The sequence below is a fragment of the Oratosquilla oratoria genome, chromosome 36 (assembly GCF_046742065.1).
Source record: "Oratosquilla oratoria isolate Oo_2021 chromosome 36, ASM4674206v1, whole genome shotgun sequence".
NCBI lineage: Eukaryota > Metazoa > Arthropoda > Malacostraca > Stomatopoda > Squillidae > Oratosquilla > Oratosquilla oratoria.
Genome location: NC_134812.1, coordinates 39,644,990 through 39,652,489, shown reverse-complemented (window position 1 = coordinate 39,652,489; position 7,500 = coordinate 39,644,990). Strand labels below are relative to the sequence as shown.

The following is a 7,500-nucleotide window of genomic DNA, read 5'->3' as shown; positions in this document are numbered from 1 at the left end:
CAAGACAAGCATGAAAAAACACCCAGCATTTAAATTGAAAGGCCAATTCTTTCAATTGGACAAGAGCCCTAAAATCCTGGCCTTCACTTTTGACACTCGTATGCCCTTTAGTCTACATTTCAAGGACCTAACAGTGAAATCCAATAAGAAAACTAACAAAGATCTGTTGCAAGTACAGGTTACAGGTTACAGGAGGAGAAGGTGGAGGAGGGGAGATCTATCACAACCTACCACCTACACCACAATGCACAACCACCACACACACTCAGATCTCAAAACATGTATTCAATGACCATCCACCAAACTCCACCTGATACTAGCACTACAGAAAAATCCCTCACACATCAAATGAGAATCACATTATTTGTAACCAGGTATAATTGTATAGTATGAGACATCTTCATGACCGTTACTCCTTTCCAGTATACTACAATTAGGTAAATACAACCAAATTGTCCTACATAGAAACACCACACAAGACACAATACTATCCTAGTCTGTCCACTCTACACTTATTCCTCCATTCCCATGTCCTCTTTTCTCCAATTCTATCCCTGCCTTCCCCTATTCACCCTGCCCCTTTTTCACCCTTTCAGTTCCATTTTGTCCTTTCCAATTTCTTTGTCCTTCTTCTCTATTTTATTCCTTGTTCTCAACCCACTTGAGTTCTCACCCCATCATTCCTTCTCTCTTTTCCCCTTCATCATAGGTTACTTCCCTTTCTTTTACACACACTCTTATATCCCAAACCTCCCATTTCCTTTATCCCCATTCTCTCCCTACTCCACACATTCTTTTTCCAATTACCCTTCTCTCCCTCCTACAACACTAATTTTTTCTTAAGCCCCTTCTCTGCTCCCAAACTTGTTTCATCTTCTCCAACCAAGTGATCTCATTCTCCTAAATCGATAAACCAAGTTCTCTCCCTTCTATTGTTCTCATGAGTCCTTTTTTTGTTCTTATATATCCTCTCTCCTCTTACCCCAAAGACCCTCAGATCCATTACATCCCTCCCTCTCCTAGCTATACAGAATAATCTGTACTAAACCCATAGTATCCACACCCAGTACTCTACTTTGACCCATCTGAATACCTTTCTAATACTCAGGGTTAATACATAGAATGTCTTCTATAATTATAATTTCCATAACTTTCTTGTATCAGTACCTCAAGTCTCTTTAAGAATCCAATCATTCACAACTGTCATATTTGGTGACTGCAAACAATTCTCATGCACCTCATTTCCACTGCCTCCAAATGACCTCTCTTGCATTTACCACATAGGTCTCATTTCAACCCTTCTTCATGTTACCAGCTTTGAATATTGCATGTATCCTGCCCCAATCCAAACCACATGAATCAACCAAGATGCCATCCTCATCATACCCAGACCATGCCTGGTCATGGAACTAGTGATTTCCCAAACATCATTGGTGTTTGGTACTGAATCTGTACAACAAAGAATTAAAAGAGAATTTGCCTAAGCTTTCAACCTAGTTTGCCTCAGAGGAAATATTTTAACTTGTGACAATAACATTATTATACTAAAACAGTGATTCTTAACCTGGGGGGCATATGTGATTTTCCAGGAAGGGGAGGGGGGGGGTTGAGCCCCAGGAGAAAAGTAGACATTTTTACCAGTTACATGTTATTTTCTCAACAAGAAATGGGTCTTTTTAAATCTGGGAGTGATATCTGTCTATAGATGGAAGGGGGGCATGGAGGAATAGAACAGTTCCTAGCAGGGCATGGTAGTAAAAAGGTTAAGACCACTGTAACTGGAAACAGAATACACCCTAGATCTAAAATAATTCATACAAATATATTTTAAATGACTTTGAAATCTGTCAATAGAAAAAAAAAGTCCTCAATAACAGTCCAATATTCACTCTTTAATGACATTTCAATTCCTTCCATCTTATTTTTTTTTTTCCTCAGGCAAGGTCACCAGAAATTACCTTCCTACATTTCCTGCAAAACTGGCTATAGAGAAACAGACCCAAGGTTCATATACATGCCCTAAATGCCATGCAGCAATTGCCACCCTTGAAGGTGATGAGCCTACACCAGGAGCCCCTGAGTAGCTGTGGCCAAAGCTGTCGCCCTTTGCCCTAAACGCTTGGACTGTTGGAACAGGTAACAGTCGCTGCTGGGAAATGGAGTGGAGTGCAGGATTTGAACCCACAACTAAGCAAATGTAAGGCCAGCACACTTCTGATTTTGTCACTAGCACACCCTTGGGTCCACTTAAAATTCATCTTAACTATATATTCAACGTATGCAACACTTCGATGACCAAGCTCACAGACCTTTCTTGACAACACCCTTTTGACAACAATAGATTCTCAGTATCTCAGGTCAAGAGCTCTACTAGATAAGGGCCCAGCTGTATCTTGGGTCAACACCTACACGTTATTGGCCAACATCTCAACTGACGTGCCAAAAACTTGTTAATCTTTACTATGGTATGGCAACTGTACATATGTACCGTAGATATTATGTATCTGGCAATCCTCCGAGCCTTCCTGGGGGCTTGCTGTCTATTTTGTAGTTAGATCTATACTTCGAGAATTAAAGCCAAGAACTCCACTTGAGTTTCTTTCACCACCAATTCCAAATGTAGAGTACCACAACCTACATTCACCAAACATCTATATACCCACCTATATACAAAAAGACTTCTTCCCTTCATAAGAGAGCCACACAAAGCATGTACCCACCCACATATTTCCCTTTTATCTTAAATCTTTGTGGATGAAGGGCCATCCCTGCCCCCCCACCCTCCACCCACTGCCCTGATCATGCACAATACAGTGAGATACAACACATCTATAGTAGGGCCCAACACCCTAAGCCTAAAATTCACTACACTTACCAGTACTAAAAAATGAACAAATGGGCAAGCTGCTTCCACCCATCTAGGCCTGGCAAAATACTCTTCACATAACAACCAAGAAATGCCACACTTAACCACTTACCTAACTCTTAAACTATCATGCAAAGCTGCAGTAATTATTACACAAGCCCACTTTGCTAACTGTATTTTGTTACTATTAAATATTTCATGTCTACCTCCCTTGTAAGGGGGATAAAGCCATTGGTATAACCTTCCATATCTTCTGCAAATTGGCAACATGGATACAAACTAGGTTTTCAATGTCCGTAACCCCTTCCATATAATGATGCCTACAGAGGAGTCATGAGGCGAGAGTGGATATATGAGGATGCTGGCATTGACATCTTGATTATTTTGTGGTTGTAGCTGAGTGACCCCCATATTCTGTGTACTGGCTTGATCATATTTTCTGTGGTTATTAATATTCAGAAAGAGAAAAGTAATGCAGCTGTATCTTTATATCTTATAACTCAAGCATTGTGGTGCATCACCGAATCATTGTACATCAGGCAGCTGATGCTGCCTGTGAGAATTTAGCTCGTATTGAAGAGGTTAATACACAAGACCCACAACAGGACAATACAAAATTGGTGCAAAGGAAAGGAAGAAAAAAAAGTGGGATCTGAAAAAGACCTGGGAGTAATCATTACAAAGAATATGTCCCCTGATAAACAGATAAACAAAATTGTCAGAGAAACCTAAAATTTGCTAAGATCAATAAAAGTGGCTTTTACCTATTTGGATGAAGAAAAAGTAAAGAAAATACTAGTCACACTGATAAGGCCACAATTGGAGTATGCAGTGACACTATGAACACCCAGTACTAAAAAGAATATATTGGAAATTGAGAGAATCCAGAGAGCAACTACAAAGATGGCCCCAATACTATCAAAACTGTCATATGAAGACAGATTGCCAAAACTAGAATTACCGACTCTGGAACAAAGAAGAGAAAGAGGTGACTTGTTGACCATCTACAGAATTATGAGAGGTATGGAAGTCCTTGATAGAGAAGACTTACTAAATTGGGATAAGAGAAACAAAAGAGGACATGAAAAGAAGCTCAAAAAGGAAAATTATAGAAGACCTGAAAAAGAACAGCTTTCCTCAGAGAGTGGTGGATGTATAGAACATACTAGACAAAACAATAGTGTATGCAAAAACAATACATGAATTTAAGAGTTAATTAGATATGGCAGGATACAGAGACGGGACGCCACGAGCATAGCTCCCCTTCCCGTAAGATAAAACTAGATAAATACTTCCATACACTCCAATGAAACAACTGCCACTGTTCGGTCCACTAAGAATACACCACACTTACCACATCAAACTGAACTTACTTCATATACATGTCTAAACCCTTGGGGGGTAGGGGGTTATGCAATCAAAGGTAGTGGTGAGGAGCCTACGCCAGGAGGCATCTAGCTGCGGCCAAAGCCGCCATCTTCACCTTATGTGCTTAAACTGTTGTGGCAGGTAACACACACTGCTGGGAATCAGAGAATAGTGTGGGATTTCAACTCGCAACTAATGCAATCAAAAGAACTAGAGCAATTCTTGTGCAAGCACACCTTGCAATCATACTTTACCACCAATAATTAGTGTTTCTTGCTCTGGATATAACATTGAGGCAAAGAGTTTTCAAACAAAACATACAGGATCCTTAATCAAAAAGAAAATAAGAACAAACAAATTAATAAAAAATATATATATGCATGAAGTACAGAAATTACACACACACAAATGTGTATGTGTGTGTGTGTGTGTGTGTGTGTGTGTGTGTGTGTGTGTGTGTGTGTGTGTGTGTGTGTGTGTGTGTATGTATGTATGTATGTATATGTATGTATGTATATATATATATATATATATATATATATATAAAAATATATATATATATATATATATATTTATATATATATATATATATATATATGTGCTGGGACATTGTCACAAGTTGATGAAGGCGGAAAAAGAAGTCATGGGTCTAGTTTTCAGTTTTTGAGTTTATTCCTAACCGGTTTCGCTCTATGCTTCTTCAGAGGAATTCCTCTGAAGAAGCATAAAGCGAAATTGGTCAGGAATAAATTTAAAAAATCAAAACTAGACCCATGACTTCTTTTTCCACCTTCTTCAGTGTATATATGTATATATATATATATATATATATATATATATATATATATATATATTCATATTTATATATATTTATATATATATATTATATATATATATATATATATATATATATATATATATATATATACACACACATTAATAACAAATTAACCCCCATGAAGCAGTTCAAGAAACAGAATAAATAACACAACCAAAACAATACAGCATCATAAATGAGTACTCCAACACTAGTGTAGTATTAATCATACCAGACCACAAAACAGGATAGCAAGAAAGGCACATGCTACCCAACCCCTCTCTAGTAAAAAAAAAAATAATAATAATAATAATAATATAATAATAATAATGATCATAAATAAATAAAATAAAATACCAATGACAGAAATTGCCACACATCAAAACAAAGCAGACAGTGAACAAGGAACAACTGTAGAGCAACACATTTTCAAAACCCATTCACCTCTCACCTCCATAAGGTACAGCCCTGTGGTGCACTTGGTCTACAGACTTAGCCTTATAAGATCTCTATGAATTTTAACTGCATTTCTTGCACCTTTTCACTCAATACAGACATTAATCTAAAGTTTCTTCAGAGAGAGATGTATGGGAGGGCCCAAGAACTGATGCTAGCTGCTGTGGGACTGCAAGCTTTCAGCCAGTGAAACTCAAGAAAACAAATAATTGAATTGATGGAAATAATGACCCCAGAAAAAATCAGACAAACTTGTCAACACATTATATATAAGGGGTCCACAACATTACTCACCCAAAATGCTGTAACAACAAAAAGACACTAAACAGACCAATACTTAGGAGGAGGAGGAGGCGAAGAAAAAGGCGATAAAGATGACAACAACTAAATGTCTCTGATCACATGCTTTTTCATTGTTACTGATAGTAACTAAACATAATTAGAAGTTACAGGCACAGGATCTGGACAGCACGAACACTAATCACTGTATATAAACCTTTTAATTTCAATTGACTGTACATCCAGTTCAAAATATTCAACAATTATAAAAACAAAAACAACTTCCAAATAACACTAAATAGTCACAACTGGCTACACTAATGCTACTATTGACCTACATTCAGAAACCTAATTCCTTCCCATAGAATAGTACATAAATGTGTAGGCACACAACAATTCTATGCAAGAGCCCTCATCCATACAAACACAGCCCACCAAATGCAACATAACATCTGCAACAACCTACCACCAATGCCTCATATGCCCAAACAAAAACAAACAGATCACAAAACAGCCAACCTTTAACACACTGCATAAATCTATACTTCATAAAAAAACTATCAAAATAGAGAAATCACTCCTATTACAATCAAGAACTGCACTAACAAATTATTAATTTCTTCACCAAATGACCAAAATGATACATGAGCTCTGAAATTTACCTTACAAAGAGAGGCTTAGGCACCCTAACTTACAATATCTGGAAAGACTCAGAGTGCTGGGTAATCTAATAGAGGTATTCAAGTGGATTAAAGGCTTTAACAAGGGTAATGCAAACAAGGTCATCATATTAAGACAACAGGGCAGGACTCACAGTAATGGATTTAAATTGAACAAATATAGATTTAAGAAGGTAATAGGAAAGAATTGGTTTACTAATAGGGTGATCAACACATGGAATAGACTTAGTAACCATGTTGTGAGTGCTGAAACTATTGGTTGTTTTAAAGGTCAACTGAGAAGTTTTTCAGAGGTGGGGAATATTTGCTAGATGTAGAGTATGGCTTAGTCACTTTTAGATCAAATATTGAGAAAAAAAATCTTATTTATTATACAATGTGATAAAAAGCCCTATCAAAATATTGGTAGTAGACGAACTTTTCCTTCGCCAATCTTCAGCTGTTATCATAATGCTCTATCGGCTGTGACATCAATTTTGCTGTTTACATTCTGATGCATGCCATGTATGTGCAAAATAAAATGTTGTGCTGCACTGTCAACTTGATCAGTGATCTGTCATATTTCGTGTGTTAGCAAGGTTTTATCAAGTATTTAGTTCGAAAATGGTTTATTTTGTCGCTGCAAATTGCAAGAGTGATTCGACAAAACTTTCTGCTGCAGATGGAATTCATTTTCATTCTTTTCTGAAAGATCCTGTTCACAATAAAGACTGGATCATTGGATGCAGACAGTCTGGATTGAAAGTGAAACTCTGGAACATTTTTGAAGAAAGAAAGAAAGAAAAAAAAAAAAAAATCAGGACCCTGGCCTTTTACTGAGTCACTAGGAATTAGCGCAAAGCCCATTCTAAAAGATGATGTAACACTGACAATTTTTGTCATCAATGAGACCCCAGGTGTGTGTTGTTGGTTGTTATGATTTTCTAATGAGCCTCATAGAATATCTATAACTGTATTCTAAAATGTGTCATCTTATTGTATTTTTTTATTTACAGATTTATAGAAATTATTCAGTGATATCTACATCTTGGCTA

At 37.0% G+C, this 7,500-nt stretch overlaps 1 protein-coding gene across 8 annotated transcripts in view; it reads right to left on the bottom strand.

Annotated features, from left to right (window-relative positions):
• Hipk (Homeodomain interacting protein kinase) overlaps positions 1–7,500 on the bottom strand; it is a 110,226-nt gene that overhangs the window by 93,663 nt on the left and 9,063 nt on the right. For 2 of the 8 annotated variants that reach the window (XM_076174642.1, XM_076174644.1), the window contains exon 2: positions 4,240–4,388. The exons of 5 other annotated variants lie outside the window; for them this stretch is intronic. The gene's annotated coding sequence lies outside the window, so the exon portion shown is untranslated. The remainder of the gene's footprint in view (positions 1–4,239; positions 4,389–7,500) is intronic. One more of the 8 variants, XM_076174646.1, reaches the window with a different exon arrangement.